Source organism: Lichenostomus cassidix, chromosome 7 (genome assembly GCF_008360975.1).
Source record: "Lichenostomus cassidix isolate B80296 chromosome 7, HeHo_3.0, whole genome shotgun sequence".
NCBI classification, from domain to species: Eukaryota; Metazoa; Chordata; class Aves; order Passeriformes; family Meliphagidae; genus Lichenostomus; species Lichenostomus cassidix.
The window spans coordinates 37813220-37823261 of record NC_139488.1 but is presented as its reverse complement, the minus strand read 5'-3'; the positions used below and the strand labels follow the sequence as shown (position 1 = coordinate 37823261).

Genomic DNA, 10042 nt, shown 5'->3' with positions numbered 1-10042 from the left:
CTTTCACACAGAGTGTCACAGCAGGTTTCGCTCACTGCAATTTCAGACTCTAAGCATGATTTCTCTTGATGACACTAAAACAAACCTCATCCAAAGGACTGCCTTTATGATAAGAATGTAATTTCAAGCCATCTCATTCAGAAAGATCTGAAAATTTGTACATTCTAACTGAGGATAACATTAGTTGTCAAATTTGTAGGGAATTAAAAGTTAACAGGATTTCATAGATTAAGAATATTTGCATTTCTCCCATTCAAATGCCCAATTATCCATCATCTGTGCAGAAAAAAATCAACTGGTCACTGAACTTAAAACCTCTTTTGTTAGGAACAGGATCAGGAACCTGTCTTCATTAGTATTAGCAAAGTGCTTTAAGGATTATCAGAAAAGGATGGTAGCACTAGAAGTGCATAGTAAAATGAGAGATGAATAACACATGAATCTTTTCCTTCAATTCAGATCAGTGCACAATGATAATCTTTTCTATAAGCAGGGGCACAGATATTTTTCTTATATAGATTAAACTTAGGAAGCTTAGTATTGCACTCATAAAAAAGTCTGAATTCAGCTGTTCATGTGCACAATCCTGCAAAATAGCTGCTAAGATTAAGAGAATTAATTAAAAATAAATGCCCAATAAAATAAGAAGTATATTTCTCATACAAATGCTCTAAGAGCTAACCTGACTTTTCCCTGGTAGAACATATCTACAATAGGAATTTAACCTATGGGCACACATAATTAGCTCTTTCACCTTAGAGTTGCTGAAAGAATGATTTGCTTAATTTTAGTTCTTTCAGTGTTCAATAGAAGAACTGACAAATATGCCTAAAATGACTATAGGGGAACTCTTTTTAAAACCTCCTCTGATATTTTATTTTAAAATAGTGTGCCCTTCAGTCAAAAACCTTTTACTCTGATATTTTATGTTTTTCCAAATCAATGCTCAACTTTTAATACCTTCTGTATTCAAATGGTGTATGTGATCATCAAAAAGATAAGTGTGGGGTCATGACACAGAGATGAGATGATAGCAGGGTAGCGGGTTGGAAATTCCTGGGACAGATCTAAAAATTAGCATGGGGCAAGAGACGTCTTCTAAGGGACCTCTTAGTAGAGCCAGAGGCAGCAGCAGCTTTACTTTGATTGGAACCATTAGGGTGCACAGCGCAGAGCAGTTCCAGTCCGTCTTGTCTTGTCTGGTGTCTTTTGTTGTCTGCTGTGTCTTTGGGATGTCTCGGATCACTTGTCTCTGCCTTTTGCCCTCAAAGGCCTTATCAAAGGGTCGCCTGTCATCTCTAAGTTCTCGAATGTTCGTGCTTCTCGGCCTGATGCCGACATCATTTGTTCTTATTCCGGTCGTCTTGGCCGTGTCTTGGAATCGCGTGTTAGAAGTATGGAGTCAGATGTCTTTTGAGGTCTTGTTCCTGGCTGTATTGCCATCCATCCTTTCCAGATGTGAGTTGTAAGGTCTTAGGCCTTTTAAGGATACATGGAGCATTCTGAACGTGGCGTTATCTCGCAGCCTTCTTGATCGTTGTGACTGACTATTCTTGTGACAGGTTGCTCTGTTACAATCTTTTCTTTGGCTCCTTAGAGCCTCCTCCGTCCACCATCGCCGTACCATGTGTCATCTGTTTTGGCGTCGTCTCGATCCTTGCCTTCTTTCTTCTTGCCGAGAGGTTTTTCCTTTTATCATCCTTGCGCCGCACTGTAGCATAATGTGGTGTTTGTGTCAGTGTTTAGCCTGGAACTGCTCTGCCCTGTGCAATAGACTGGGGGGTAGGTGGAGTAGAGAGAAGGTTTGCCAAGTAATCTGTCGTTTTGCTTAGCCGCCCGAGCCACGCCTGAGACAGAGCAACCGTGGCCGGTCTATGCACAGGGTTTGGGGGAGATGGCAGGGAGCGGTACAGCAGCGTCTTGCAGTTTGTTAGTCGTTTGTCTTAACGCATGCTGTTGTGGAATCCTAGGCATTTTGCATTGAGAAATGAGAATTTTGGAAGGGTTAAGCTTTCCCTGTGTGTCTGGGTGACTTTGACAAATAATTCTTTTGCAGAGGTGGGGGAATAGGATGTATACCCCACACGAATGGAGGAGAGTATTGATTCCTGAGCAGAACTAGGTACTACCGGAGTTGTGGTGGTGATGGTTTTTTTTGTTGCAGGTGATGTTTTTTTGTTTTACAGGTGGTGTGCAGCACTCAAACTGCTTGTCCAATACAACAGAGACCCCAGTGGAAAGTGGTCACGGTCACTTGATTTCAGATGGAAACAACCGCAGAAACGTGATGCTCTTGGACTGTACGTCAGGATGCGCTTTTCCATTTTCTTCTGCCCTTTCTCCCCCAGGAGGGCCTTTTTGGGGGTGGTGTAACTGGTGGCTCTGTTAAAGCATTTTTCTTTGCTTGTATTTTTAGGAAGTAATGCTAGATGTCAGCAGTCAAGGTCAATGGAGTGAGGTGAGCAGTGACCAGCAGACAGAATTCGTTACTGTTGCTTGGTTCTCAATTTCTGGCACAGCTCCAGGCATCCATTGTCGTTTGTGCATTTTTAGGTGGTCTACTTGCAAGATGTCCTGGCCCAGGATGACAGAGACAAACTGGGTGCATACTGAAGGTATAGATGTGGCGTATTTCAATTGGAGTGGGGCGGCTGTAGTTTTTCAGTGTTTCAATGTGGGTTTTTTTTCTTTGTTTCTTTGCAGGTGCTGCTGCTACCCTGGGCATGCCAAGGAATAGAGGCGACTTGGGTGACTGGGTGTTTGGATGGGGTAACTATTAGGTGAGTGCTACGTGGCAGTGTGCTAAGCTCTAAGCATCCATTGTTGTTTGTTTTAGGCAGTCCAGTTGTATTACACCTCTCAGGGCTGAAGGCCCTCGCTGACAAGCCGGTGGACTGGGTTAGGCAACAGGTGAGGATTTGCGGTGAGTTTGGGAGGTAGGGAGGAGGAGGGAGGTTCCTCTCGGGTTTCATCAATGCCACGTCGCTCTGTCTCTCCTTAACCCAGGTATACCCCACGATGGCAGCATCAGCCTCCAAGCACGGCCAGGCCTGCGTCCTCTGGAGCCAGGCGTTCCTAGGAGACGGCAAGTAGCGGGATTGTCGGGTTTTGGTTGATGTGCTGTTAAGCTCACACATGGATGTTTGGCTTTCTCTTTTGTAGCCAACCGAGAGAACTTCCTAGACGGCGAGGACGCATTCTTTGTCACTGGACACAGATTCACATCCCTGCATGTCCGAGAGATAAGTCAAGGGCTATGACCCCCAGAGGGGATGGAAGCTGGGTGCCGGGCTGGGACTCGCCGGGAGGCATTTTTGTATTAGCTTTGGCAAGGGGGATGTCCCAAAAAGGGTCCCTTAGCTCACGTAAAGGGAGAGCCTGACTTTTGATGACAATTCAGAGGGGCGTAGGGCAGAGCAGGCCCGGTGCATGTTGTATCACTTGTCTACTGTGTGTTCCCTGTCTTTTGTGTGTCTTGCGTCATGTATCTTTTTCCTTACCCCTTTGAGGGGATTATCAAAAATGCCGGGCCATCCTTATCATCTCTGATCTCTGTGTTCCTCGGCTTGGCGCCGATATCTTTGAACCTTCAAATCCCGAGTTCGGGTGCGCATTGGAATCTCTGCATCTCTTTGGAAGCATCGAGTCAGATGCCTTTTACGGTCTTGTTCTGAGCTGTATCAACAGCTGTACATGGCAGTGATCCATTATAGCAGGCTAGGACTTGTAAGAATGTGCGGTCGGAATCTTCTCCCTATCTTTGCGATTCCCGGGCATCCATCTTTGCCATTTTGGCGAGCTTGTCTTAAGGTGATTGTGTTAGCATCTTGTGGCAGGGTTCTTTGGGCCTGGTTGGCTCACCCTCAGTCTCACCCGGGTCATCTCATTCCGCATCCTCTTGATCATTGCAGTCATCTCACTGAGAGTTTTCTCTCATTGTCGTGTCCCCTTGTTGCGTGTCCTGTCCAATGTGTCTGTGTGTTTGTGTGTGTGTCTTTGGCCCAGAGCTGCTCTGCCCTGCTGCGGGGTCTGCTGTGTAGGTGTAACAGGACTAAGGCTGTACTGTTAATTTGTTGAGAGGCTTAGCCAGTGGAGCCTACAGTGGGCAACCATCCCAAACCCCCCGGTCACTGGCCTTATGTGTGTGATCTGTGGAGAGAGTTGCCCCCCAGGGACTTGAAATTTGTGCTGTAGGGTGTAGAGTGTAGGTGGTACCTGTAGATTGCCAAGAAATATTAAGTTACCTTGTCACGCTTTGACTTTTGTAATGAATTTCTTTCAGATGCAGATGGATTGAAACAGTGCCCCATACTGCGAGGGTCTCAGTGGGTCCCCACAGGAAGGTCAGTCAGTGTTTGTTGTGGCAGGGGGAGGTGAAATGGTGACTTTGTTACAGGGTTATTCTTTGCCTTCTTTTGTTTTATTCCTTAGGAAGTATTGCCAGCTGTCAGCAGTCAAGGTTAGGTGTGAAGTGAGCGGTGACTGGCAGACAGAATGAGTTATTATTGCTTCAGTGAGAATTTCTGGTGCAGCTCTTGCAGCCATCATCAATTTTGCATTGTAGGCTGTCTGCTGGCAAGATATCCCGGCCCAGGATGCCAGAGACCAGTGGGCATCTGAAGGTATAGATGTGATGTACTTCAATCGCAGCGATGAGGTTGTAGTTTCTCGGTGTTTCAATGTGTTTTTGGCACTGGAGAAACAATTCACCAAAGATCACCATCTGCATCTGTGCTGGGGATGGTGGAACTGTGGTGTTCCCAGTTATAGCGTGGGTGGCTGTTGTGGGGACGCCAGGTGAAGCATGTTCCATGGCTGCTAAGCACGGTAGGAAGCCACCTTTTGCACAGATCTTAAAAATTTTTATGTCTTGCAGCAAACCTGTTTGCTACCTGTGCGAGTGGACCTTTCGTGCCAATGCACAAATAAATTTGCAATGCAATATACCTGGCTCCAACTATGCCTCGTTTCATTATTAGGGAAATCAAGGGATACAGTGGAGGGAGGTTAAAAATACAGGTGCAATGAGAAGCTAAAACTCCCAAGGCTCTCCAAAATCACAGAAAACTAGATAAATAAAAATGAAGAGATAACATTGAACAATATAGTACTTGTAGTTATGCAACACAGAGAATTAGCCTGTGCCTAGGTGATCGTGCCTGTAAAAGAGGGTTGTGCATGAGCAAAGAAATAAGGTGGTGTTGGAAGGAATTCTAAGCAAGCAGAGTGGACATGAAAATAGACCTGCCTAATGAATTGTAATGAAATGCGTGAAGTTCTCTCTGAAGTGCTAATGGTAAGAAAAAGGGACAGGGCTTTTCTCTTTTGTGCTTGAAATTAGAAGTGTCTCCATTAGCGAGAGGAAAACAGAGCAGCTGAGTGTTTGAATAGCACATACAGATGTGTCACAGAATGTGGTGTGGCACGTTTGTAGCAATGTAGCCGTGCAAAGAGATGGACTGAAGGAGCAGCCACAGGTGCGGAGTGCAACAGGAGCCACTGCTGTCCGTTTGCAGTTCCCGCAAGGAGAGCGAGGGGGGAGCGGATGCAGCTCGCAGCAGAGGGAGCACTAAAGTGTAAGGCGCCCCTCGCTGCCCCCTCACCCCGCCCCGTCCCTGACGTCATCCCGCTCTTGCCCCGCCCACAGCCCGCCCCGTCCCTGACGTCACTCACCCGACTACAGCCACGCCCCTCGGTGCCCATTTGCTCCGCCCACAGCCACGCCCCCGTACCGCCTATCACCATGGCAACGATGGAAGCTTTTTCGTCACGTTCTCAGCATTTTATTTGGAGTTTCGCCATTATTTTTACAGCTGTCTTGAGACACAATTTCAGAAGGGCTTTTCAGGGGATTTTTACATGTTTTGAAACCTTTTCTTACCACCACATATCATTTCTTAAAAGGCTCTTTGGGCTCTCTTCCACTTTTTGCTAATATTTTTTTAGGGTTCTTCACAAGTATCTGAACAGCTTTTCCTCAGCAATGTACAGCTTTCCCCGGCTGTATGTTACCCTAAAACGTCTATGGAATTAAAACTGCTCTTAATACATGAATGTATCTTTTCCCTTTCCTCTGCTCTTTTGCCCCCTCAGCCAAATCTGTACCCAAGTTATCTACTCGAGTGCCCTCTACCCAACTTTTCTACCCCCGAGTTTTTTTCACCTTTTTTTTTTTTTTTGTTGCACTCTAAGTAAAAAAAAAAAAAAAAAAGCTTCATGGGTGTAATAGAATAAGGTTCGGGGGTTTTTTGTTGCATTCTATAATAATTTTCTAAGCAAAAGGAATGAGGATCTGCTTTAATCAAAGCCTGATAAAAGCAGGTAGATGATGGAAATTACCAGTTTTTGAGGGTTTTTTTTCCTTGCTCCCATTGCTGTTGGTGATGAAAAGCTGAGCTTTTCTCTCTGCACAGGTCACCTGCAGGGTGTTTTTTTGTCGCCTTCTGCACTGGGAATTGCACACCTCCTCCAGGCTGACGGCGTGACAAATGCAGAGCCCAAGGACCACAGGGAGCACATTGAGGTCCACAGTGTCAGGGATGGATTGTGTCAGCTTGTCTTGTGAAAGCTAAGTGTCAGGAGTGGTGGTCGGGACAAGGGAAAAACCTTTGTGATCACAGGAGGCAATTTGAAGTTAGCTTAGAGGAGAGGACTGTAGTGGGAGAGGTTCCTCGGAAGTAAAGGGAGAGGTTTTCTCCTCAGCATCAGCTGAGCCTTTGCTGGGCAGGGCAGGGAAGCTCCGAGCCACGTCCCCGTTCTTGTGAGCTTTTTGTCATCGGCTTTCTTTGAGTCTGGATGTGATCCTCAGAGTCAGGAGCGATTGCCACAGTCATCTGGCGTTCACTGCCTCCTTCTCTAGGCCTGCTGAGCTTCTTGAGCATCCTTTTAATAGCTTTGGAAGTAACTTGGTGTCAGGATTTGCTTTTCATTATGTGCTATTCCTGTGGAGGCTTCAGCATCATCAGCATCTGGCTCGTCTTGCACTAGGAATCTTGCTGGGCAGTTTCAGCTTGTGTCTGTTTTGCGCTGTTTGCCCGGGCGGGCGGCTACGCTGTTTGCCCGGGCGGGCGGCTGCGCTGTCTTGATGCTTCCTCAGCATTGCTCTGGGCCGTATCGGCAGCAGGGGTCTCTACTTGCGTACTTGCCCAGATGGGGCTCATTCTGGCATCTTGACCCTTTTACTTTTTGAGATCAGCAGGTGTTGTCATCCATGTTGCTTCTCAGCTTTGGTAGTACCTTCTTTTCATGTCCAATGTCCTTGGACTTCTGTATGAAGGGCATTCTCAGCTGCCAGACTGTGCTCAGAGAAATCCCAAAGACCTGGAATACGTTCCTCCTATTAGTTTAACGTGCAAAAATAAAAGAGTTGCCCCAAGCATACTGTGAGTGGGAGGTGGTCACAGGACAACCTGTGTCTTAAGGCATTATCCACACCCTGAAAACTGTGGATACACACAGTCTTTGGGATCAGCTGAGCTATGGCTCCATTGAAAAACCTGTGTTCTTTGGGTCCTAAAATTTCTAGGGTTTGGATGGGTTTTCCCCAAAAATGCCTCGCAGCCCCATAACCTTTGCTTTCCAAACCACCGAATCATTTTAATTAGCCATCCCGGGCTGTTCCCTGATGGAATCATACCATGGTGTTATTGCCTCATCCCTACATCATGTCCTGTCCCTCAGTGATTAGGGCATTTTTTTCCTTCCAGGAGCAAGAGAGCAGTCCCGGTCCTTGGTCACATGTTGGTGCTGCAGAAGCCTCTGCTTGGGACTGCCTGGGTCCCGGGTGACCCGGGACAGACGCCTAGGATGCCACGAAGGTGCCGATGGAGACGCCGGCCACCAACCCCCCAGATAAATTTGGCTCCAGCAGGTGCCAGCAGCAGGCTCTCCAGAGCCAGAACTTCCCAGGATTCCGGGAGTTTGATTCTGGCTGTTCCCAAACCAGTATGTAATGCTACTACTCCCAGAGCTCTACAAAAGAAGAGTGACATTTAGTATGGTTTTGGTTTCACTGGGTATAAGGTGTTTTTTATTCAGCTTGAAAGCTGGATTTCTAGTCGTGTTCAGAGCTTTCAGAGTCTCATCTCACTAATTGGATCTTCCTCGCAGCTCCGGAGCGGAAGCTGTGCAGACACGAAAAGCCAGAGCGATACATCTCTGTGGAGCGCGATACAAATCGCTGTTAGGGGTGGTCTCTGTCGCCCTCCTGTGGTGAGCCCCGGGTATTGCACCCGCCAACATTATGGCGCGGTCTCTGTCGCCATCATGTGGTGAAACGGAGGTACTCCACCCGTTATGATCATCGGCATCACCTCTGCCCGAGTTAAAGCGCAAACGAGACTATGTGCCAGGCAATAGCACGAGTTTTATTTGACAGTAAATAAGAAACCCGTTTTAGCAGCCTGGCTTCCAATTCAAGAAATGGAAACTACAGAAATAAACCGCATTTATAAATGTGATATGCTTCATGCAGCAAATAAATGTTTTCCTAAGATTAGTAGTTTTTGTTCCTTGTAAAAGGTGGAATTTTAAAGGACTGTTTCAGTGCAGCCCTGCACATCTGCCAGCACTGCAAATCACACTGGATTCTCCCTGAACCACTAATCCCATCCTCTTTTGGTGGAATTCTCTTCAGGTGGAATCTTGCACGTGTTTGCACTGAACTGAACCTTGATGAGGATAAACTCAGCTTGTCACCTCTCCCCCAAAGCCCCCCTCCCCGATCTCCGTCCCCGCCCTTCCCCCGCCCACGCCGTGCGCATCTTGCATCCGGACCGGCCGCCGCGGCGGGAGGCGGCCCAGACGCGGCTGCTTCTCCAGCGCCGACGTGCCGGCGAGGGACGCGGCGGGAGCACCGGGAAGAGCCCCCCGAGCCGCCCCGCCTTAAGCGGCCTCCCCCAGCAGCGCCGGCGCACCCGCGCGCACGGCACCAAGGGAAACGTAGTCCGCGCCTCCGCTGCGCCCTGCGGGGCGCGGGGCACGCCGGGAGCTGTAGTTCCCCGCCGCGGCGGCCGCTGCCGGGCGCGAGGCGCGGGCGGGATGCGGCGGAGGGCAGGGGCGGAGAGGGACGGGGCGGCGGAGCGGGGCTCGGGGGGAGACGGCGGGGAGAGAAGAGCGCCGGGGCGGGACGGGGCGGGGCGGGGCGGGAAGTGGCGCGGGCGCTCGGGGTGATGTACGGGGTCGCTGACGCCGCCCGTCCCCGCAGGTCCCGGCGACTCCCCCGCCGCCAGCGGCCTCCCGCCGCTCGTCCGGGGCCAGCCGCGCTGCTTCCTGCGCTGCACCGTGTCCCGCCTGCCGCGGGCGACCCCGCAGCCGCCCGCCGTGCTCCGCCTGCGCTGGTGAGGGGAGAGCTCCGGCGGCACGGTGTTCCAGCCCGCGTCCCGGGCCGGGCAGCCCGCGGGGAGAACCGGCGCCCGCTTGGCCCCGGCAGCTCGCCGCCTAGCTGGCAGGTAGGGACGCTTCGCCCCGGCACACGGCGGGAGCCGGGCCGTTCATTGGGGCTGGGCTAGCACGGGAGGAGATGGGCTTAAGCTGCGCCAGGGGAGGTTCGGCTCGGGCAGCACGAGGAATTTCTTCTCGGAAAGGCTGGTCAGGCGTGGGAATGGGCGGCCATGGGAATGGGCTGCCGTGGGGGGTTCCAAGTGTTCATTTTCTGGTAATCCTGTGGTTATTTATTGTAATTTTTTACCAGTAATAATGTCTGTAATAACCCTTCCTTACCAGCTGCCTCGTTATAGTCATTTCCTTGTGCAACATAAGGATCACCTCTGGCATCTCTGCCAGTGTAGCCAAAAACCATGCTTGTAATGCTAAATGTATTGAGTGCATATGAAATATTGACTGGGTCACTGTATGACATTTCATTAAGCTACACCGACTAACCCAGAAACGATTGAACACTGAACTTTTATTATAAACTTCAATTCACTTTTTTCAGAAATGAGTTAGAAACATTTTCATGTATGCCTGAACCTTCACTTTTCAGATGAATGGCCCAGAGCTGTCTTTTTATTCCAATTATTATTGGAATAATACGTGTAAA

The 10042-nt window shown here is 49.2% G+C and overlaps 2 long non-coding RNA genes across 2 annotated transcripts; both read left to right on the top strand.

Moving 5' to 3' along the window:
• The first annotated feature begins 992 nt into the window (after nt 1–992).
• LOC146435000 (uncharacterized) lies at nt 993–3093 on the top strand. The gene is made up of 6 exons (XR_014853481.1): nt 993–2284; nt 2417–2458; nt 2554–2615; nt 2704–2748; nt 2837–2910; nt 3007–3093. It is a non-coding gene; the product is annotated as an uncharacterized LOC146435000 (long non-coding RNA).
• Nucleotides 3094–3177: 84 nt separating this feature from the next.
• LOC146434999 (uncharacterized) lies at nt 3178–8497 on the top strand. Its single transcript, XR_014853577.1, has 2 exons — nt 3178–4343; nt 7707–8497. It is a non-coding gene; the product is annotated as an uncharacterized LOC146434999 (long non-coding RNA).
• Nucleotides 8498–10042: the final 1545 nt, after the last annotated feature.